The following is a 23,518-nucleotide window of genomic DNA, read 5'->3' on the forward strand; positions in this document are numbered from 1 at the left end:
TGTTGTCCATATTGCCTGTACTAGTTTACATTCCCATCAACAATGTTTAGGATTTCCCCTTTCTACACATCTTCACTGGCATTTGTTGTTTCTTTAACATAAAGAGTGTAAAATCACTTTATTAGAAAGTTTGACTAATCAGTCACAAATGAACAGCATTTTTGAGCACTAAACAGAGGATTAAAATAATTTCCAAACACTAGAGAAAATTATTGAAAATTCTAATATTTTAGGCTTAAAGTATCATTACCCTCATGAAGGCAAAAATCCTATAGATGATATTTTCTAATATATATATATATTCTAAGTACTATGAAATTATAATAGAAATCATCAATTAATGTGTAACAAATAAGTAATATCTAACCACGGGCAAATTTCTTTTAAGATCACTTTATTATATTTTATGTTATTAAATTAAATTTTAATTTTTTAAATTATTATGGGTAAATAATAGTTGTATATATTTATGGAGTGCATGTGATGTTTTGATACAGGCATACAATATGTAATGATCAAATCAGGATAATTGAGGTATCTATCATTTCAAGCCTTTATTATTTCTTTGTGTTAGGAACACTCCAGTTCTACTCTCTTAGTTATTTTTAAATATACAATAAGTTATTGTTAACTATAGTTGCCCTATTGTGCTGCCAAATACTAGATCTTATTCATTCTCTCTGTGTTTGTACATACTAACCATCCTTACTTTCAGCCTATTTTTTTGTCTTTTTAATGATAGCCATTGTAACTGGGGTGAGGTGATATTGTGGTTTTGATTTGCATTTCCCTAATGATTAGTGATGTGGAGCATTTAAAAATATATCCATTTGCCATTTGTCTGCCTTCTTTGGAGAAATGTCTATTCAGAACTTTTGTCCATTTTTAAGGGAATATGTCTTTTTTGGTTATTGAGTTTGAGTTCCTTATATACTCCGGGTATTAATCTCTTGTAGATGCACAGTTTGCAAACATTTTCTCACATTCTGTGAGTTATCTCTTCACTCCGTCGATTGATTATTTCTTAGAAATTTTCAAATTACATTACATTGTTATTAACTACAGTCACCATGTGGAAAAATAGATCACTTGAACTTATTCCTCTGATCTAAAATTATGTATCCTTTGAGCAACATATCCCCAACCACCCAACCACTACTCCACAACCCACCAGCCTCTAGTACCCACCATTCTGCTCTCTATTTCTATGATGTCAACTTTTTTTAATATTACACATATGAGTGAGATCATGCAGTATTGATATTTCTGTGCCTGGCTTATTTTCACTTAATGTTTTCCAGGTTCATCCATGTTGTCACAAATGACAGGACTTTCTTCTTTTTCAAGGATGAATAGTATTCCACTTTTTATACATACCACATTTTCTCTATATACACTCCCATGTATTCTGCCTAGATTGATTTTATATCTTGGCTATTGTGAATATTTCTGCAAAGAACATGGAGGATATCTCTCGGACATACTGATTTCATTTCCTTTGGGTATATACCCAGTGGTGAGATTGCTGGATGATGTAGTAGTTCTACTTTTAGCTTTTCTTAGAAACCTCCATATTGTTTTCCATAATGGCTGTACTAATTCACATTCCCACCAACAGTGTGCAAGGGTTCACTTATCTCCACATCCTCATCAACATTGTTATCTTTTGTCTTTTTAATAACAGCCATCCTAAGGAGTATGAGATGATATCCTGTGGTGGTTTTAATTTGAATTTATCTGATTATTAGTGATGTTGAGCACTTTTTCATATACCTCTTGGCCATTTGTATGTCTTCTTTTGAGAAATGTCTATCCAGATCCTTTGCCCATTTTTAAATCAGGTTATTTGTTTTCTTACTATTGAGTTGTTTGAGTTCCTCAAATATTTTAGATATTAACCCCTTATCAGATGTATAGTTTGCAAATACTTTCTCCCATTCTACAGGTTGTCTCTTCATTCTTTTGTTTCCTTTGCTGTGCAGAAGCTTTTCAGTTTGATGTAATTTCATTTACCTAGTTTTTCTTCTGTTGCTTATACTTTTGGATCATATCCAAAAAGTAATTGTATAGACCAATATCATAGAGTTATACCATATGTTTTCGTCTAGTAGATTTATGGTGTCAGGTCTTACATGTAAGTGTTTAATCCATTTTTAGTTGATTTTTGTATATGTTGTAAGAAAAGGGTCTAATTTCATTCTTCTGCATGTGGACATCCAGTTTTCCCAGCACCGTTTATTGAATGTATAAGAGTTCTTTTCTCTCCACATACTTGCCAACATCTGTTATTTTTGGTCTTTGTAATAACAGCCATTCTACAATGGCCATATTCCCACACTGTGGGTTGTTTCTTCACTCTGTTGATGGTTTCCCTTGCCTCACAGAAATTCTTTAGTTTAATCCAGTCTCGTTTGTCTGTTTCTGGGTTTTGTTTCCTGTGCTTTTGGGGAATAAAATCTTTTCCCAGAGCAATAAAATCTTTTCCCAGAGCATTATCCTGGAGAGTCATCCCGAGGTTTTCTTCTAGCATTTTTATAATTTCTATAGCTCCTCCAAGGTCACACACCTGAACTGAGATTGTAATGGTGATCTATCTGAAAGCCTATTTATCTACCTGTCTGAAAGCCCATCAGCTTTCACTTACACCACAATACACAAATCCATCAAATGCATCGTCCGCTCAATTATGGAGCTCTCTTGGGAAATACTTGTCTGTCAACTAAGAAGAAGGATAACTTTGTTAAATCTTCCTAGCTTTTCTTGTCAGATAAATGCCTGCTTTATTTGCTTTCCCCTACTCCCAGGTCCCAGGTCTCTCTTGCTTCATATCAAAGCAGGAAAAAAAGGAAAAACTGCACAATAATACGATGGCATCACTTTGTGCCAAAGTCCAGAAATAGTCTTTTTCTAATCCAAAGTATTGCGCAACCATTTTGCTTATGTGTAATAGACTTTTCCTGCTACTTTCTCTGTTGGCTTTAGAAAACACCACCATCTAATATAAACAGTGAATACCAAATTCCATATAAGCTTGGACAAATCACAAGGTCTTATCATTATTTTTCCTTATCTATAAAGTAAGATAATAACAGCTGTACTACTTACCTCACGTGGTTATCATACAGAGGGTCAATGAGATAGTGTATATGGAAACATTTCTAAACTGCAAATCTCAGTTTGAAGTCAAAAGATTACAAGTGTGATCTGTAAAAATGTTGCTCTCATGAACAAGCGTACACAGGAATTACGATCATTTTTCTGTTCTCTGGTGTAAACAATGAGTTAAAGAATTAAGGACACCTGATTTCAAAACCTCTCTGCTACGTATGAACTCTGTGGCAGGTCTCTAAGTTTCAGTTGCCTTAAATGTAAAAGGAGGTTAATAACACCTTTCCTTCTGGGATGATGAAATAAGTAAATTAAATAATATTTTCGCAAATGCCTAACCCAGCACTAGAAGTTTCTGGAAATGACAATGGGTGTCAATAGCCTGGTGAAGACTGTGCTTCCTCACTCCACTCTCCCTCCAGGCATGGCTCCTTGAAGCCTGGGAGGATGGACTATTATATTCTTTTTCTTTCTTTCTTTTTTTTTTTTTTTTTTTTCCTTTGAGACAGAGTCTCACTCTGTCGCCCAGGCTGGAGTGCAGTGGCGCGATCTTGGCTCACTGCAGCCTCCGCCACCCAGGTTCAAGTGATTCTCCTGCCTCAGTCTCCCAAGTAGCTGGGACTACAGGCGTGTGCCACCGCGCCTGGCTACTTTTTTTGTTGTTTTGTTTTGTTTGTATTTTTAGTAGAGATGGGGTTTCGCCATGTTGGCCAGGCTGGTCTCGAACTCCTGACCTCAGGTGATCTGCCCGCTTTGGCCTCCCAAAGTGCTGGGATTACAGGCGTGAGCCATCGCGCCCGGCCTATTTTTTCATTTGATTCTTGCAGTAGCCCTGTGAGATCAGCTAAGCAGATGTTATTATGCTCATTTTATATGCAACAAAACTAAGAATGTTGGCTCTGATTGTGCCATGTACTATCTAACACTAAGGAATATTGCCTGAGGTGTCCAAAAATGGCACCATTGGATGTTAATTTATCTTTGGAAAGAATATCTTTGGCAGTATCTAGTAAATCTGAGCATACACATACCTTATGATCCATAAGTTCCATTCTTAAGTTTATTTCAAACAGGAGTGAATATATTTGTTCACCAAAAGACATGTAATAGAATGTTCATAACAGCACTGTTTGTAGTAGTCCCAACCGGCAATTACTCATATGTCCATCAACAGTAGAATGGATAAACTGTGGTGTGATCAAGCAATCAACTTCCATATAGCACCAATAAACTATTGCTAAGCAATGATGAAACTCCTAAACATAATAGTAAATGAAAGAAGCCAGACACAAATGAATACATATTGTGACTGCAATTATATAAAGTTTTATATAAACAGGCAAAACTAATCTTTGGTGATAGAAGTCAGGATGGTAGTTACCCGTGGGTTGGGGGATGGGCGTTACTGGAAAGGGGCATAAGGGAGGGTTCTGGGGTTCTGGTAATGATCTGTTTATTGACCTGGGTGCTAGTGATATGGATGCGATTACATCATGAAAATTCATCAAGCTTACGATTTGTGTACTTTTTCCGTAATGTATACTATACTTCAGTAAAAAGTTAATTTGCTTTAGGCAAAACAGAAACCCATTATCTTAGGCAAAGGTTTTTCAGTGGCTTCCCATGGTACTCAGAATACAATCCAAAGTCCTTACCATGGCCTGCATGGCAATATATACATGATCTAGCCCCTGGCTACCTCCTCCGCGTAATTTCTCCCACCATTATTCCCCTTGCTTACTCAGCTCCAGCCACATGACCTTCTTACTGGTCTGCAAACAGAATAAAACTCCATTCCACCCCAAGGCTGTGTTTTTGCTTTTCCCTTTGCCTGGAATGCTCTCCCCTCAGCTTGTTACATTGTTGGTCTCGTATCATACAGGTAACAGCTCAAATGTCGCTTCTTCAAAAAGTCCTTCACTTAACACTCCATGTGAAATAGATTCCCCAGTCACTCTTTATTATATAACACTATTATTTTTTCATAGCATTTATAACTAGCTGAAATTACTTTGTTTATGTATTTATTACTTGTTTATCATCTATCTTCCTCAATAGAAGGTAAACTCTCCAAAGACTGAGGTCGTGTCTGCTGTATTCGTCCCTGTATCTTTAATGCCTGACGCACTGCCTAGCATGTAGCCGGTGCGCATATAAATGTTAGGGTTGAATGAATGATTGAAGATCCCTGGGTGAATGGTCCACTAGGCTATAGCTGGGATTCCTCCCACAAAGGGAGACACTTGAGAAGTTGTAAGTCATCCTGTTAAAAGGAAAGCTTTGTTAGTACAACCTCTCTTGTCCACCCCACCTCAGCTTGGTGAGGAGAAAGCTCAGCGCTTTCCCCAGTGCTTCCATGAACTTTGGCCAGTAAAGACTTAAAATATCATATCATAAGATGAGGGAAACCAGCTGGAACTTAACTTCTATCCCGTATCCTTAGATTATTCAAAGAAAAACAAAACACGGTCAGCAGGCAGTGGAACTCCTCACTCCAATGTGATATTCCTGAGAGAATACTGACTTATCGTCACTTCATCTCTGGGACAAGTATTGAACATAAGGGAAGCCTTATATAAAATTGTTCAATAAACAAAAGATGTCTTTAACATGTGTTTGAGATCTTTCTTCTCATGATTCCATGTTAGGTACAACAACTATGACCGGGCTGTCATCAATACCGTTCCTTATGATGTCGTCCATCGCTGGTATACAGCACACCGGACGCTAACGATAGAGTTGAGAAGACCTGAGAATGAGTTTTGGGTCAAACTAAAGCCTGGCAGGGTGGGTCCTAATCTCTAAAGATGTCAAGCAAGCTTGTAATACTGAAGCAGTGAAGAACGGGTACTTACTTAATATGTGAGTCACAATGTTGCAAAGGAAAAAGAGAAAAGAGTCCTTGGTTTTGGTTATGGTCCTGCCGCCCACTCACTGAATGCCCTGGAAGCAAGCCTCATCCCATCTCTAAGGCATCAGTGACTCTATTTGTATGATGAAGGGGTTTAACTAGATGACCCCCAAGGGTCCTTCCAGCTTCATGATTCCATAGTTTTTATTTTTGGTATTTCCTCTGGATGAAAAATACCTTCAGCTTAGCATAAAATGTCATGAGATAATTTAACCCTTTGAGAAAGGGCAGAATAAGAATTAAAGAAAAAGAAAAAGAAAGAAACCAATTATCTGATTTGCTTTGATAAGAGAACAATTACTTGAGAAACAGAAGCTCCTCCAGTGCAGGGCCCATTACCTACTGTTGCCTCTGTAACTTCCACTTAGCCTACTACAGGGCTATACACATCTTAGTTTCCAAAAGTTTGTTTAATTTCAAAAGAAAAATACCTCATTTAATGTAGCCAGAGAACAACCTAAAGGTTATCTTTTAAATGATCTCTTCTGACTTAGGGTTCCTTTGGTCTGTCCTTCTTCTGACAGTGTTTTCTCTCTCTCTCTTTTTTTTTTTTTTGGCCCACTCACAGGTCCTATTTATAGACAACTGGCGTGTCCTACATGGCAGGGAATGCTTCACTGGCTACCGCCAACTCTGTGGCTGCTATTTAACAAGAGATGATGTATTAAACACTGCTCGCCTCTTGGGGCTTCAGGCTTAAAATTGACAGCATCGGGATTATGAATACACCTGGCACCCTGGCTACCAGAATTTCATATGGGCAGAATAATATTGTGTCAAACTCTACTTCAGATTGTCTCCTTAATCCATCCCACAAAACAGAATCTGTCCGTTTCTCTAGTAAGGGAGACTTGTTAGAGAGGGGGGACTCTGAGTTATCTAACGTCAGACATCTAGTGGGGCAGCTCTCTTCCTCATGTTACAACATGGATCCACTTGTTTTATTTAAACCTTTTAATATAATTTTGGTCAGTCTCCTTCAGAAATATAATCTCCATATTGATAGGAAAGCAATAATTGCCATGAGGTAATGATTTTTTTCCCACGTAGATCAGTTAGAAAGAAATGCATTCTAGAAATAACAAAAATCCTGACAAAGCAACAATTTGCAAAATTTTTGGTCTTAGGACACCTTAACACTCTTAAAAGTTATTGAAGGCCCCAAAGAGTTCTTGGGTGTGGGTTCTGTCTATTGATACTAATTATTTTAGGTATTAAGATTGAGAAATATTTAAAACTCAAGAAGAACACAGAAGCACACATCCCTCAGCTATCAGAGAGATGACATAACCATATGTCATGTGGCCTCTGGAAAAGTCCTCTGTATCCTCATGAGATAACGAGAGGGGGAAAAAAAGCTACTGTTGCCTTTGTAACTTCCACTTAGCCTACTACAGGGCTATCCACATCTTACTTTCCAAAAGTCTGCTTAATTTCAAAAGAAAAATGCCTAATTGAATGTAACTCATCTTGGTGTTATTATACAAAATAATTTTTAATCTGCAGACCCAGTAAAAGGGTCTCAGGGACTCCTCCAGGGGTCTTCAGACCATACTTTGAGAACCCATGGGCTAGCGACTACCTTGAGACAGTCCTTTACCTAGGCCTGTGGATTAAAGGGTTTAGCTGAAACCCTAGATTTTTCTCTATAGTCTAATAGAACTCCAAAGATTGTAAGAATTGCTTGGTAGCATAAGCTCAGGGATAAGGTGGGAATTGAGTTCAAATATAGTGTTTTATCTTCCACACAAATCATCTCTATAGGAGTTAAATTAGGAAGTCACAACAGCGCCTGTTGAACAAACTCATCAGTGTGGTAATCCTATGAGGGATAATTGCAGAAAGGTTTTAGAGACTTGTGAGGTTCCATATGACAATTCTTTACAACTCCCCCCCCCCACACACACCAAGAGAAAGTACACAGGGCTATTCTGTAATATTGTTCAGGGAAATCAGCATGATAGATGCTGTGCCTCCAGAGAGTTCTCTGGAGATGACTACCCAAATGTGTATTTTGGCAATTTGGTGGTATTTAGGATGTAATATGTTTTCCTCCATTTCTGCTAATTTTCTCTCTCTCTCTCTCTCATAACATACTATACATGTTAATTGCCAAGATTTGAATGAGTCAAATTTAGTAGCTTGCTGCTTTTATTTTTTTAAATGGCTTCTTTTATGTATTGGGCGGGGCACAGGGTATAAGGCTTCTTTTCCCTCAGCTTTCATTGAAAGTGAAGCTGTACAATAACCACATTGACCACTGTAGAATGATGAAAGGGAATATAGGCTAGAATGCACACCAGATGGGGGAAAAGGCATTATTAGTGAAGATAGATAGGAGTTACAAAGCAAAGCAAAGTCAGTATTCAGATAGAGAATAGAGCCTAATCTGATGTTTGCAGGGAGTTCCTTGATCACATTTGGCAATTTACACATTATTTTATTGACCTATCCAGTGCTGCAAAATGTGTTCCAAAATATTTTGGCATTTTATTTGTACTATATAGGAATCTTTAGGGGAGTCCATGAAATTTGTTTTCCTCTTAGGTCAAAGGACTGATAATTAACTTTGGTTCTTAAGGAGTATGACCTTTAGCAATAAGAACAGAAATAACATTTTACCCTGCAGTTTTTTTCTCTATACCTACTATTATGCACTCCTAAAATATGTCATCATTAGTCTTCATGAGGATGTTTACCATTTTTGAAGTTTTGCGTAAATTAGCCTTGAAGATTACACTATAACTGAGGTCATCAGCATTGATTTATGGCCAGCAAAGGACATGCTCATGGCCCTGGAAAGATGAGGACACAAAACAAATCAATTTCCCCACTTACTGAAGGACTTCCCTTACCTTCTGTCTCTCCTGAGACCTTGACTCATTAATTATTTTACTCTCCTTTTTGGAAATTTGCAACCGGTCCTTCTCAACAATGTACTCCCTTTAAGTACATTGAAGAAAAAGAGAAGGGAATTATTTGAGTCTTGATCACGATGCATTGAAAACTTCCTATGTGAGATGTTTCTGTTTTTACATCTCTTCCAGGTGTCCCTGAGTATATAAGCATGGGTCTATGTCTACCGAGCTCACTGTAGAGTCACTTTTACCTTTTGCTATGGTGGAATGGGATCTGTAGGGTCAGGAACACAGCACCTAACACAGTGCTTTATGGATAGTAGTTTTATAATACAGATGTGTTGGAAGAATAAATGAATGAGTCCTTTTCAAACAAATTCACCAGAAGTTACCACATTCTCTGTATGTATGTCCTTTTTCGTTTGGCATTTAGCTGACACTGACTTTTGTTTGCTTTCATCTACAGTGACCAACCATCCTCTTGTGCCCAGAACTACAGGACTTTCCATTTTAAAACGAGGAGAGTCACACACAAACCAGGACTGTTGGTCAGTCACTGTGCCTTCTTGCTGCTAGATATGTAATTTTCTTTGGTTTTCATCACTGGGTCCCATCTCTTTGAAAGTGTTTGTAGGTCACAGACTGTGTAGTCCATGATGAAAAGAACAAAAGATGTATGAATTATGCTGTGTTGTGGTGGTTCCCAAAGTAGGGTCCCCAGACCACCAGCAGTGGCATCATTTGAGAACTCCTTAGAAATGCAAATTTTCAAGGCCCACCCCACGCCTACTAAGTAAGAAACTCTAGGCTTGGGTACCAGCAGTTTGTTTTAGCAAGTCCTCCACAGGATTCTAACACATGACAAAGTTTGAGAACTACTGACAGGAAGAGTCCTGCTGCTGAGTTCTAGGCCCAGTTCTGTCACTGGCTGACTAAATGACTTGAGGCATGTCCCGCTCCTATTTTGAATTTCAATTTTTTCTTCTGTGAAATGAAAGCCTTGGACTAGGCAGCGTCTAAAGGCTCTGTCACTCTGTAATTGTGTGACTTTGGTAACTTTGTTTGACTTCTCCTTGCTTAAGTTTTCTCATGTGGGTATGGTAAGGAAAATACCTACCTCACAGGATTTTCTAACAATTTTGTGATTATTAAGTATAATGACTGATGACTAATATATGACAGCCAACTCTTACACAGTGCTTTCTATATCCTGGACTGTTCTAAGTGCTTTTAATCCCCGCAACAATCCCATCTCCATTTTACAAATGAAAAATAGAGGTCACACGGCTAATACGTGTCAGAGTTTGGATTAAAACCCAGAAAAATCTGTCCCCAGAGACAGTGATTTTAACTAGCATGCCCTTTTGCTCAATAAATGTTAATTCCCTCACCCTTTCCACACACACACAGTCTAGCTGACCATTCATAGACAATAATCCCACTTTCACAGTCCATCCAACAAGATCTTAAAAGAACCATGAGAATCTCTAGGTTTCTTTTGCAAATAGTTTTCAAGCATTTAAAAAAAAAAGGTGGGGGGCAGGGAGGGAGTGGCCAAGATGGCTGACTAGAAGCAGCTAGGGTGAGTGGTTCTCATGGAGAGGAAAGAAAGGGGCGAGTAAATACAGCGCCTTCAACTGAAACATCCAGGTACCCGCATTGGGTCTAATCAAGGAAACAACTCGATCCACAGAGAATGAAGAAAAGCAAGGCAGGATGACAGCCCACCCAGGAGCAACATGGAGACAGAGGAACCTCCCCCACTCAGGCAAGTAGTAAGTGAATGTGCGATCCTGGGAAACCGCGCTTCTCCCATGGATCCTTGCAACCTTTGGGTCAGGAGATCCTCTGGTGAACCCACTCCACCAGGGCCTTCAGTCTGACACACAGAGATACATGGAGTCTCAGCAGAGCAGCCGCTTGAGCACGTGCAGAGACCCAGCAGCTTTACATACTCCAGCCCTGGGTTTCCCAGCAAAAGTAACTGCAACTCCTGCAAAGCAGGAGATTAGACCCCTGCACATACCCCTAGGAAAGAGGCTGAATCCAGGGGGCCAAGCAGCAATGATCTGCGGGCCCCACTTCCACTGCACCTCACAGGATAAGACCCGCTGGTTTGGAATTCCAGCCAGCCACCAGCAGCAGTGTTGCACCTACCTGCGACGGAGGTCCCAGGGGGAGGGGCAGGCTGCTCTCTGGGACAGAGCTCCCAGAAGTGGCACCCCAGAACAGCACAGCACAGCTGCTCTTCAGAAGCATGGCCAGACTGCTTCTTTAAGCAGGTGCCCAATCTGTTCCTCCTCACTGGATGGGACTTTTCAACCAAGGCCTCCAGCAACCACTGGTGTTCTCTGGCTGACAGAGATTTGAATTCTCCCTGGGACAGAGCTCCAGGAGGGAGGGAGGGACCACCATCTTTGCTGTTTGGGCGACTTAGCTGTTCCGGCCTCCAGGCTTTGGAGAGCCCACACCAACCAGGGGTGGAAGCAGTGCCCCAGCACAGCACAGCTGATCTGTGAAAGCATGGACAGACTGCTTCTTTAAGCAGTTCCCTGATCCCATTCCTCCTGATTGGGTGAGACCTCCCAACCAGGGTCTCCAGCCTTGTCCTGCAGGCGCGTTTGGGCTGGCAACAGGTCTGTACCTCGCCGGGCCAGAGCTCCCAGAGGAAGAGGCAGGCTGACATCTTTGCTGTTTCACAGCCTTCACTGGTGATAGCTCCAGATACTGGAAAATCCAAGGCGACTAGGAACTGGAGAAGAAGCCCAGCAAAGTACTGCAGCCCTACAGAAACATGGCCAGACTGTTAAAAGAAAAAAAAAAAATCCAAAGGTCAGCAACCTCAAAGACTGAAGGTAGATAAGCCCACAAAGATGAGAAAGAATCAGTGCAAGAACGCTGAAAACTCAAGAAGCCAGAGTGCCCTCTTTCCTTCAAATGACTGCATCACCTCTCTAGCAAGGGTTCGGAATTGGGCTGAGGCTGAGACGGCTGAAATAACATAAGTAGAATTCAGAATATGGATAGGAATGAACTTCACTGAGTTAAAAGAGTACATTGTAACCCAATGCAAGCAAGCTAAAAATCATGATAAAACATTGCAGGAGCTGACAGACAAAATAGCCCATATAGAGAAGAATGTAACCAACCTGACCGAACTGAAAAAACACACTACAAGAATTTCATAATGCAATCACAAGTACTAATAGCAGAATAGACAAAGCGGAGGAAAGAATTTCAGAGCTTGAAGACTGGCTTTCTGAAATAAGACTGGAAGACAAGAATAGAGAAAAAAGAATGAAAAGCAATGAAGAAAACCTCCGAGAAATACGGGATCATGTAAAGAGAGTGAATCTAAGACTGATTGGTGTCCCTGAAAGAGATGGGGAAAACGGAACCAATTTGGAAAACATATTTCAGGATATAATCTATGAGAAATTCCCTAACCTAGCTAGAGAGGCCAACATTCAAATTCAGGAAATCCAGAGAACTCCAGGAAGATACTCCACGAAAGGAACATCCCCAACACACATAATCATCAGATTCTCCAAGGTTGAAACGAAAGAAAAAATGTTAAAGGCAGCTAGAGAGAAAGGCCAGGTCACCTACAAAGGGAAGCCCTTCAGACTAACAGTGGATGTCTCAGGGGAAAACCTACAAGCCAGAAGAGATTGGGGGTCAATACTCAACATTCTTAAAGAAACTCCAACCCAGAATTTCATATCTGGCCAAAGTAAGCTTCATAAGTGAAGAAGAAATAAGATCATTTTCAGACAAGCAAATGTTGAGGGAATTTGTTACCACCAGGCCTGCCCTACAAGAGCTCCTGAAGGAAGCACTAAATGTAGAAAGGAAAGACGGTTACCAGCCACTCCAAAAACACACTGAAGTACTCAGACCAGTGACACTACAGAGCAAACATGTAAGCAAGTCTGCAAAATAACCAGCTAGCATCATGATGAAAGGATCAAATCCAAACATACCAATACTAACCTTAAATGTAAATGGGCTAAATGCCCCAATTAAAAGACACAGAGTAGCAAGCTGGATAAGGAACTAAGATCCAATGGTATGCTGTCTTCAAGAGAACCATCTCACATGCAATGACACACATAGGCTCAAAATAAAAAGATGGATGAAAATCTACCAAGCAAACGGAAAACATAAAAAAGCAGCAGTTGCAATCCTAGTTTCTGACAAAACAGACTTTAAATCAACAAAGGTCAAAAAACACAAAGAAGGGCATTACATAATGGTAAATGGTTCAATTCAACAAGAAAATCTAACTATCCTAAATACATATGGACCCAACACAGGAGCACCCAGATTTATAAAGCAAGTTCTTAGAGGCCTTCACAGAGACTTAGACTGCCACACAATGATAGTGGGAGACTTTTTAACACCCCACTGACAATATTAGACAGATCATTGAGACAGACAATTAACAAAGATATTCAGGACCTGAACTCAGCACTGGATCAAATGGACCTGGTGGATATCTACAGAACTCTCCACCCCAAAACAACAGAATATACATTCTTCTGATCACCGCGTGGCACTTACTCTAAAATCGACCACATAATCAGAAGTAAAACACTCCTCAACAAATGCAAAAGAACTGAAATCATGACAAACAGTCTCTTGGGCCACAGAAGAATCAAATTTGAAATCAAGATTAAGAAATTCACTCAAAACCATGCAATTACATGGAAATTGAATAACCTGCTCCTGAATGACTTTTGGGTAAACAATGAAATTTAGGCGGAAATCAAGAAGTTCTATGAAACTAATGAGAACAAAGACACAAAGTACCAGAATCTCTGGGATACAGCAAAGGCAGTGTTAAGAAGGAAATTTATAGCACTAAATGCCCACATCAAAAAGTTAGAAAGATCTCAAGTTAATAACCTAACATCACTACTAAAAGAACTAGAGAAACGAGAGCAAACAAATCCCAAAACTAGCAGAAGACAAGAAATAACAAAAATCAGAGCTGAACTGAAGGAGACAGAGACATGAAAAACCCTTCAAAAAATGAAAGAATCCAGAAGCTGTTTTTTGTTCTTTGAAAAAAAGTAATAAAATAGACAGACCACTAGCTAGACAAATAAAGAAGGAAAGAGAGAAGATCTGAATAAACACAATCAGAAATGATAAGGGGAATATTTACCACTGACCCCACAGAAATACAAACAACCATCAGAGAATATTGTGAACACCTCTGTGCACATAAACTAGGAAGTCTAGAAGAAATGGACAAATTCCTGGACACACACACCTCCCCAAGGCTGAACCAGGAAGAAACTGAATCCCTGAACAGACCAGTAATGAGTTCGGAAATTGAGGCAGTAATAAATAGCCTACCAACCAAAAAAATCCCAGGACCAGATGGATTCACAGCTGAATTCTACCAGATGTACAAAGAGGAACTGGTAGCATTCCTACTGAAACTATTTCAAGAAATTGAGAAGGAGGGACTCCTCCCTAACTCATTCTATGAGGCCAGCATCATCTTGAAACCAAAACCTGGCAGAGATACAACAACAAAAGAAAACTTCAGGCCAGTATCCTTCATGAACATCAATGCAAAATCCTCAACAAAATGCTGGCAAACTGAATCCAGCAGCACATCAAAAAGCTTATCCACCACGATCAAGTTGGCTTCATCCCCGGGATGCAAGGTTGGTTCAACATAGGCAGATCAATAAATGTGACTCATCACATAAACAGAACTAAAGACAAAAACCACATGATTATCTCAATAGACGCAGAAAAGGCTTTTGATAAAATTCAACATCCCTTCATGTTAAAAACTCTCAATAAACTACGTATTGAAGGACCATGCCTCAAAATAATAAGAGCCATCTGTGACAAACGCACAGCCAACATCATACTGAATGGACAACAGCTGGAAGCATTCCCCTTGAAAACCGGCACAAGACAAGGATGCCCTCTCTCACCACTCCTATCCAACATAGTATTGGAAGTTCTGGCCAGGGCAATCAGGCAAGAGAAAGAAATAAAGGGCATCCAAGTTGGAAGAGAGGAAGTCAACCTATCCCTGCTTGCAGATGACATGATCCTATATCTAGAAAACCCCGTTGTCTCAGCCCAAAGGCTTCTTAAGCTGATAAACAACTTCAGCAAAGTCTCAGAGTACAGAATCAATGTGCAAAAATCACTAGCATTCCTATACACCAGCAACAGTAAAGCCAAGAGCCAAATCAGCAATGAACTCCCATTCACAATTGCTACAAAAAGAATAAAATACCTAGGAATACAGCTAACTAGGGAGGTGAAAGATCTCTACAAGGAGAACTACAAACCACTGCTCAAAGAAATCGGAGATGACACACAAAAAAATGGAAAAACATTCCATGCTCACGGATAGGAAGAATCAGTATTAAAATGGGCATACTGCCCAAAGCAATTTATAGATTCAATGCTATTCCCATGAAACTACCATTGACAGTCTTCACAGAACAAGAAAAAAAAAAAACTATTTTAAAATTCATATGGAACCAAAAAAAAAAAAAAAAAAAGCCTCAATAGCAAAGGCAATCCTAAGCAAAAAGGACAAAGCTGGAGGCATCATGCTACCTGACTTCAAACTATACTACAAGGCTACAGTAACCCAAACAGCACGGTACTGGTACAAGAACAGACACATAGACAAATGGAACAGAATAGAGAACCCAGAAATGAGACCACACACCTACAACTATCTGATCTTCAACAAACCTGACAAAAACAAGCGATGGGGAAAGGATTCCCGGTTCAATAAATGGTGCTGGGATAACTGGCTAGCCATATGCAGAAGATTAAAACCGGCTCCCTTGCTTACACTATATACAAAGATTAACTCAAGATGGATTAAAGACTGAAATGTAAAACCCCCAACTATGAAAACTCTGAAGGACCACTTAGGCAATACCATTCAGGGCATAGGCATGAGCAAAGATTTCATGATGAAGATGCCAAAAGCAATTGTGACAAAAGCAAAAAATTGACAAATGGGGTCTAATAAACCTAAAGAGCTGTGCACAGTGAAAGAAACTATCAACAGAATAAACAGACAACCTACAGAATGGGAGAAAATATTTGCAAACTATGCATCTGACAAAGGTCTAATATCCAGCATCTATAAGGAACTTAAACAAATTTACAGGAAAACAAACAACCCCATAAAAAAGTGGGAAAAGGACATGAACAGACACTTTTCAAAAGGAGACATACATGTGGCCAACAATCATATGAAAAAAAAAAGGTCAACATCACTGATCATTAGAGAAATGCAAATCAAAACCACAATGAGATACCAACTAATATTAGCCAAAATGGCCATTATTAAAAAGTCAAAAAATAACAGATGCTGGCGAGGCTGTGGAGAAAAAGGAATGCTTATACACTGTTTGTGGGATTGTAAACAAGTTCAGCCACTGTGGAAGACAGTGTGGTGATTCCTCAAAGACCTAAAGACAGAAATACCATTCAACCCAGCAATCCCATTACTGGGTCTACACCCAAAGGACTAAAAATCATTCTGTTACAAAGACACATGCATGTGTATGTTCACTGCAGCACTACTCACAATAGCAAAGACATGGAATCAGCCTAAATCCCCAACAGTGACAGACTGGAGAAAGATAATGTGGTACATATACACCATGGAATACTATGCAGCCATAAAAAGAATGAGATAATGTCCTTCGCAGGGACATGGATGGAGCTCGAGGCCCTTATCCTTAGCAGACCAACACAGGAACAGAAAACCAAATACTGCATGTTCTCACTTATAAGTGAGAGTTAAATGATGAGAACATATGGACACATAGAGGGGAACAACACACACTGGGGCTTTTTGGAGGATAGAGGGTGTGAGGAGGGAGAGGATCAAGAAAAACAACTAATGGGTACTAAGCTTAATACCTGGGTGATGAAATAATCTATGCAACAAATCCCCTACGACACAAGTTTACCTATGTAACAAACCTGCACTTGTACCCCTGAACTTAAAAGTTTAAAAAAAAAAAAAAGGATTTAGTGGCTAATAAACTCTAAATAAAGCATTTCAAACTTAAAAACAAAATCCGGCCAGGTGCCGTGGCTCACGCCTGTAATCCCAGCACTTTCGGAGGCCAAGGCAGGAGGATCGCTTGAGGTCAGGAGTTTGAAACCAGCCTGAGCAGCAAAGCGAGACCCCGTTTCTACAAAAAAAAATGGAATTAAAAGAAAAATTAGTTGGGTGGAGTCATGAGTGCCTGCAGTCCCAGCTACTCGGGAAGCTGAGGTGGGAGGATCTCTTGAGCCCAGCAGTTCAAGGCTACTGTGAGCTATGATCACGCCACTGCAATCCAGCCTGGGTAACAGAGCAAGACCATGTCTCAAAAAAAAAAAAAAAAAATCATCATTTCTAATTTTGCCTCTTCCAAGAATGGAAGGGAATTAACCTATTCAGTACTTTTTTTTCTCTTGCAAAATACCAGTCAGTTGTTAGGCTCAAAACCCTTTGATAGAACATATCCATATCACTGGCCCCAGGGTGCTCTTGGGCATATTGGAAATCCACTCACTTAGCTCAGCTGTGGATTAGCTCAACTCTTAGTTACGAGGCCAGAACATGTCTGCATCTTCGCCTCCCTAAGCCTGCAGCTCATCAGAAACAAAGACCCTGGCAGAGTTTGGCGGTAGTTCTTTTTTGTCAGACTTACAGTCAGGGGTTGGTGGGTTTGTGGGTAGCTCCATTCTAGTCCTTGGCTTTAATCTGTGAGTATGGCTTTTGTCTTCCATCTTGCTCAGGGTACTTTGGAACCGCTATACATTGCAGGAGCTTAGCTTCTGGCTACCATGGTTTGCTTCCAGAGCAACAAGCATAGTACTTCAACATGGAGACAACTGTCTTTTGTTTTTGTTTTGTTTTGTTTGTTTTGTCTTGGCCATGCCTTTTTGAGTTTACCTTTTTATATTTTGCCCATCATTGCCATGTGTTTGGAGCAGTGGGCGTTCCATAACATGAACTCACTGTACCATCATGAATGGGAAGTCAGGGGAAACCTTTTCCATGTGGATTTTACTCTTCCCTGATTCCCTAAATTGGGTTTGCAAAATACTACTGTGCACTTTCTTGATGATTCGGGCTTATCTTTATGACTCTGTTTTTGTGTCAGACTGTAAAGAAGTATAAAAGTCTTTAGCTTGATTAATGCAATCCATGCTTCCTTTCTGGAAAAAAGGGGGGGGGGCATTTTTTACAGTTGCAATAAATCATCTTAAGCCATGTTGGCGTATATCATATAGATTAGCGGTGGTGTTCTAGCTTGCTTTCTGTGTGGGCAGACAGGCACGGTAATTTATCCCCTGCACAACTAAAGATCACAAGGGCTAATGCTGTGTAAACCTGTGAAGTCAGTGAAGGTTTTTCTCTGTTAGCCCCATCTTTCTCCATGGTCTACCCACTGATGGTGGCCACTCCCTCCAATTCAGGTACTCCCTCCAATTCAGGTACTCCCTCTCACCATCTGCTTTCTAACTTCCTCTCTGATGCCCTGACTGAGGCAGTGTCATGTCACAGGAAGAGCACAAACTTGGAATGATCTGGGCTTGAATTCCGTCTCTGACTTTTACTAGCCTGGGAAATTTTGGGAAGTTGCTTTCCTTCCTTGAGCCTGTGTTCCCACATATGCAAAGTGGGGCTAATAAATGCCAGCCACCTGGAAAATCTATGATGAAGAATGAATCTATACATGTGTATAAAGTGTGAGCAGCACATAAAAAACACTCAGTACATAGTAGTTTATCATTGTTGACAATATCACTATTTGAGAGAAGAGGAGGAATCAGGGCTAGGCTGTGTGTTTGACAGGAATCAACATTCTACTTAGGGGGAAGCAGCAAATTTATGACAGGCAGAATTGGAAAAGTATGTGAAAATGTTAGGGGTCAGAGAGAGTAGGCAAGTTGTGAAGCACAGATATATTGGCAAGACATCTGAACTTCTAGGCCTGAGGCTTCCTGGATAGGAAGTTGGTTTGGGGTTTTGGCAGTCTGAAGGCTGAGAGCTGAAAGAACAGAATGGTCAGGGAACAGGTCAGAGAGCCAGATGAGAAAAGCTGAGTCTGGAGAGTTTTAAGGAGAGTGGCGTGGTAACGAAGGTGTGTAGAATCCATGAGACAGGCAGGCAGACACCCATGCTCGTGATGATGCATAGTTAAGGTGGAGCACATACTTCCACATCTAACTTTACCATCTCCCAAAACCCCACTGGAACTGCTACAAATGTGATTTTTGAAAGGATTAGAAGGATAGGAGTGAAGATGAAATAAAAAGGGTTGAAGAACAGGAAAGGAGGCAACAACTAAATTTTGGATGCTGAAGAACAGACGGATGAGTAGCAACTGACTTAGCAGAGCCAAGAAGGCCACAAACTAGGAATTCTGAGACCTTAGTGGGAAAAGCAAAAAGCTAACTTGATTTACTCCCCACCCCCAGGAATCTTCAAAGGCTGGACCAGGGTAACTCTGGAAGTGGAGTTACCTCTGGAAGTGAAGGGGGGTGGGTATCAAAATAATGAAGGCTGTTTGAAAACTCTTTTAAGAAGTAGATTCATTGCCAAATCCCCTCCTGTTGTCAATGCCAGTGAGGGGCTGACCCTTCCCTGCTCTGACAGAAGCCTGGAGTGTTATTCCCTGGAGAGGGTAAAGCAGAGGGTCTCTGGATGGGGATTTCCCAGACTTAGTTGAGGGCTGGGGTCCTGTACTGAAAACAGGGGTGTTGAGTGGAAGCATGTGTCCTGAAAGCTGTGAACTCCCAGTCTTCTTCCCTGCCCCTGCCCCTGCCCCTAAACTTCTGGCAGCTGGAAGAGTCTTCTGTGAGCCATCTGACCAACCTAAGAGAAAAAGATCTAAGGAGACTGACACTGAAGGCTCCCCAGTAAAGGGCTCACTCAGCTGGGTTACTCCCCAATGAGGTACATAGCTTGATACTGTGAGGAAGAAGACACCCATTCAATTGAGGGTACTTATTTTTGGAATAGGAGGAGAGACCTGAGCATTTTAGTTACTGCAAGGAAAGGAGCCAGGCAGAGAAGATGGAGAGATTAGAGATTCTTGAGAGAAGGGGTAATTGATGGAGTGAGGCACCTGGGGAGGCAGGATGGGATGGAACCCAGAGCAGGAGTGGAAGTGACAGCCTGAGTCAGAAGAAAGAACCTTCATCTTTCACTGAGATAGGATGAAAAGAAATGAGATCTGGTTATAGACTCAATTCGATCCATTATTATTTTGCAGCTACTATATCCAAGGCGTTGTGTGGGGTAGTGTTCATTCATCCATCCACTCATTCATCCAACATTTTTTGGAGCAACTACTGTGTTCCAGGCACTGTGCGGGGTGCTGGAGATACCGAGATGAATCAGACAAGGTTCCAGTCCTCAAGGAGCTCACAGTCACAGGGCGAAAGCAGGCTCACAACACAGGGCAATATGTGCTGTGAAAACTGAGCACAGGGGGCTGTGAGAACACGGAGCAAGGGACACTGTAGAGAAGGGAATGAAGCAGGTATGGAAATGGATATAGAACAAGACATGGACTGCTCTGTGCATTCAAGGGCAGAGAGATCTCATCCAGCAGGGCCCATCTGCAGAGGTTTCATGAAGTTAGGTGGTCTTTGAGTTGAAACCGAGAGGATGCCTAGGGTTTCTTTCAACCTGCAGTGACGTGGGGGTGGGGAAGGGGTGCCCACCAAGAGGTGAAAACAGATGCAAAGATCCAGAGGCAAGAAATTGCAGGAGGACATGTTCAGGGTAGAGGGAGAGGCCCTGGTTGAGCACCTGAGAAGCCCCGGTTGAGAGTATGCTGAGGCAAGTAGTAGGAGGTGCAGTTGCGAAGCAGGAATAGGATGAGATGCAAAAAATATCATCACAAAATGCAACCGGGTTGAACAAATGGATTGTGTAAAAAACACCAGACTGTGAAATGAGAAACCCGATTCTGTTTTAGGCCCAGCTCTGAAACAAACTTGCTTTTGATGTGGTATGTAGTGACTCAGTTAACGTCTCTGAACATTGGTTTCTTCATCCATCAAGTGGTAGCAGGAACACCTGTCCTGCCTATCTCATTGGGGTTCTCGTGAGGAGCATATGAGTCAGTGTACAAGAAAACACCTTTTTTTTAAAAACAGAAACAAAAACAAAAAAAAAACTCTTTAAAGTGCCGGTGCACACACGTAAAGGCTTATTATTGAGGAGACGCTTGTGCTGGGAACACAACCCTAACCCTAACCCCTAACCCTAACCAGGGGAGCAAATGTACCGAAATATTCTCCTAAAAGGATCCAACAACATTCCGAAACTAGTTGTTAGGTAACATGGGGAGCGAATCAACTCCTGTTAATTTGGAATGTCTATATGTCAAATTTACATACAATAAAAATAGATTTGTACTATCCTGGTAGCCTACCGATGATAGTAAAACAGGAATTATACACACAAAAACATGCAAATGTCCAATTGTTCTTCATCCACTCAACCAACATTCATTGACCATTCTGCTGTGCACTGAGGGCAGGTACAGTGGAGGCCAGACAAATAGAATTTCTGCCCTCAAGATCTCCTTGTACCACGGGAGACAGATGTATTAACAGCCAATGTTAACACCAGGTAAGCACAAGGAGTCTGTGGGAGCTCAGAACAAGGGTACCTAAACCAGTCTTTTGCAGCTGAGGTTGTATTAATATGAAGTAGTACCATTGCCCCGATTTGACAGATGAGGAAACTGAGAGTTAGAGAGCAAGTGACAGAGCCAGTACTCTAACCCAGCTGTTCTAATTCTGAATCCAGGGCTTTTTCTGTCTCGCCACAGCTGCCTCTTTTGCTTTGTAAATACTTTAGGTCTAATGCATATGGCAAAAGATAAGTTGTCTTGTGTGTCCCTGCCCATCCTAGACTGCCTGCTCCTTTCCAGAGACAAACAGGAATTTGGGGGTTAGAGCACTTCCATGTGTCCAAAATGTTATATTTAAGATATAAGTAATAATAATAATAATTAATAAATAATAATAAAAGTCCTCACCCTATCTATAAGTTCCTTTTGAAAGTTTCTCAAGAGTCCAGGAGTGCGTGTGCACACACACGTGTACATGTGGGTGTATATGTATGCACGTGTACGTGCACGCATGCAAGTGGGTGCGTGTGCATAGGCGTTTGGAGTAGGGAAGGTTGGGAAGCACTGGCTCCTGCATTTTCAACAAACCTAGATACAGAGAAAATGGAAAATGAGCCCAAACAAAAAGGAACTTGCACAAGAAGGCAGGTGAAAATAACCAATGAGAGAAAAGAGTTCTCAGGAGACACCAGGAAAGCGGTGTCTTCTGGCCACATCTACTGCTTCACTGGCAGTTCCATTAAAATAAAATATATTCCACTAAAATATATATAGGGAAAGTGGTTTCCTCCATCATGTTCTTCTGGGAATTTTGTGGAAATTTCCTGACGTTGTGTCAGTCATAAAAGGAAAAAGAAATAATTTCCATTTCTGGAAATATTGCAGATTACATAACCCGAAATCCCTCCTTGCTACACAACACCTAAAAAAGCTGGGTAACTAGTGGTCTGTGGTTGCCAAAAATGACATCCTGTGAACATCCGGGAGCCTCAAGCAATCCCAACACTACGGCAAGTGAAAAAAAAAAAAAAAATGAAGGGATTGCACTAAGTAGCTCGTAAGATCCCTTTCATCCATTTCTTTGCACCATGTCATTCTTTAGTTCTTGTATTCACTCATTCACTGGAACATTTACTGAGCACTGATTCTATATCAGGTATTGGCTGCGTTGTGTTTTGATGAATACAAAGTTGAAAGGCATGGTCCCTGTATTCAAATAGCTCACCACGTTGTGCAGTGGCTCTTGACCGGAGCTGCACATCAGAATCACTTGAGAAGGTTTGCAACAATGCATAGGCCTGCCTTCCTCGCTGCCCTCAAGATTCTAACTTCATCCTGGAGGGAAATGAATAGCCCGGCATTCTTTCTGTGTTGGATTTCTGAAACCCAGAGCCTGAAGGGAATTCAAAGTGTTAGACAGCATTCTATAGAAATATGAAACGGAAAGGATTTCTTCTGGACAGGATAGTTCCTCAAGCTCGGGGGAAGGTGCAGAAGAGGCGAGACCTCTGTCATTTCCAAGAGGAATGGGAACCTGGGCCCTGCTGCCCGACAGCAATGCCACGGAGAGACGTGGATTGATTTGAGAGGCATTTTGAAGGTAGAGTCCACTGAACTTGGTGTCCAATTAATTGCGAGAGAGGGGTTGAGGGAGAGGAAGGTGTCAAGATGATTCCCAGGTTACTGGTTTGGTCAACTGGGCACACCTTATTCACACAGGGAATATTAGAAGAGGAGAGAGCTTGGAGAGAAGATGTTTTCAGTCTTGGATATATTTGAGTTTGGGGTGCACGTGGAACAGAACATCCAGGCAGGGAAGTCCAAGAGGCAATTGGATACTCTTATCTGAAGTTTAGCAGAGTGTTCAATCTTGTATATCATTTTAAAGTGATTGCATCACTCCCAACCCTCTTAAAAACTTTCTGAGTAAAGCATAATACCAACTTTATACATTTCCTTTCAAAGAGTACACAAAAATCAGT

General features: G+C 40.9%; 1 protein-coding gene and 1 long non-coding RNA gene across 3 annotated transcripts in view; one reads left to right on the forward strand and one right to left on the reverse strand.

Annotated features, from left to right (window-relative positions):
- CLIC2 (chloride intracellular channel 2) overlaps window positions 1-23,518 on the reverse strand; it is a 110,241-nt gene that overhangs the window by 72,865 nt on the left and 13,858 nt on the right. The window lies entirely within an intron of this gene.
- On the forward strand, window positions 5,605-21,318 carry LOC134738992 (uncharacterized). The gene is made up of 2 exons (XR_010125342.1): window positions 5,605-5,895; window positions 6,588-21,318. It is a non-coding gene; the product is annotated as an uncharacterized LOC134738992 (long non-coding RNA).

The sequence above is a fragment of the Pongo pygmaeus genome, chromosome X (genome assembly GCF_028885625.2).
Source record: "Pongo pygmaeus isolate AG05252 chromosome X, NHGRI_mPonPyg2-v2.0_pri, whole genome shotgun sequence".
Lineage (NCBI taxonomy): Eukaryota > Metazoa > Chordata > Mammalia > Primates > Hominidae > Pongo > Pongo pygmaeus.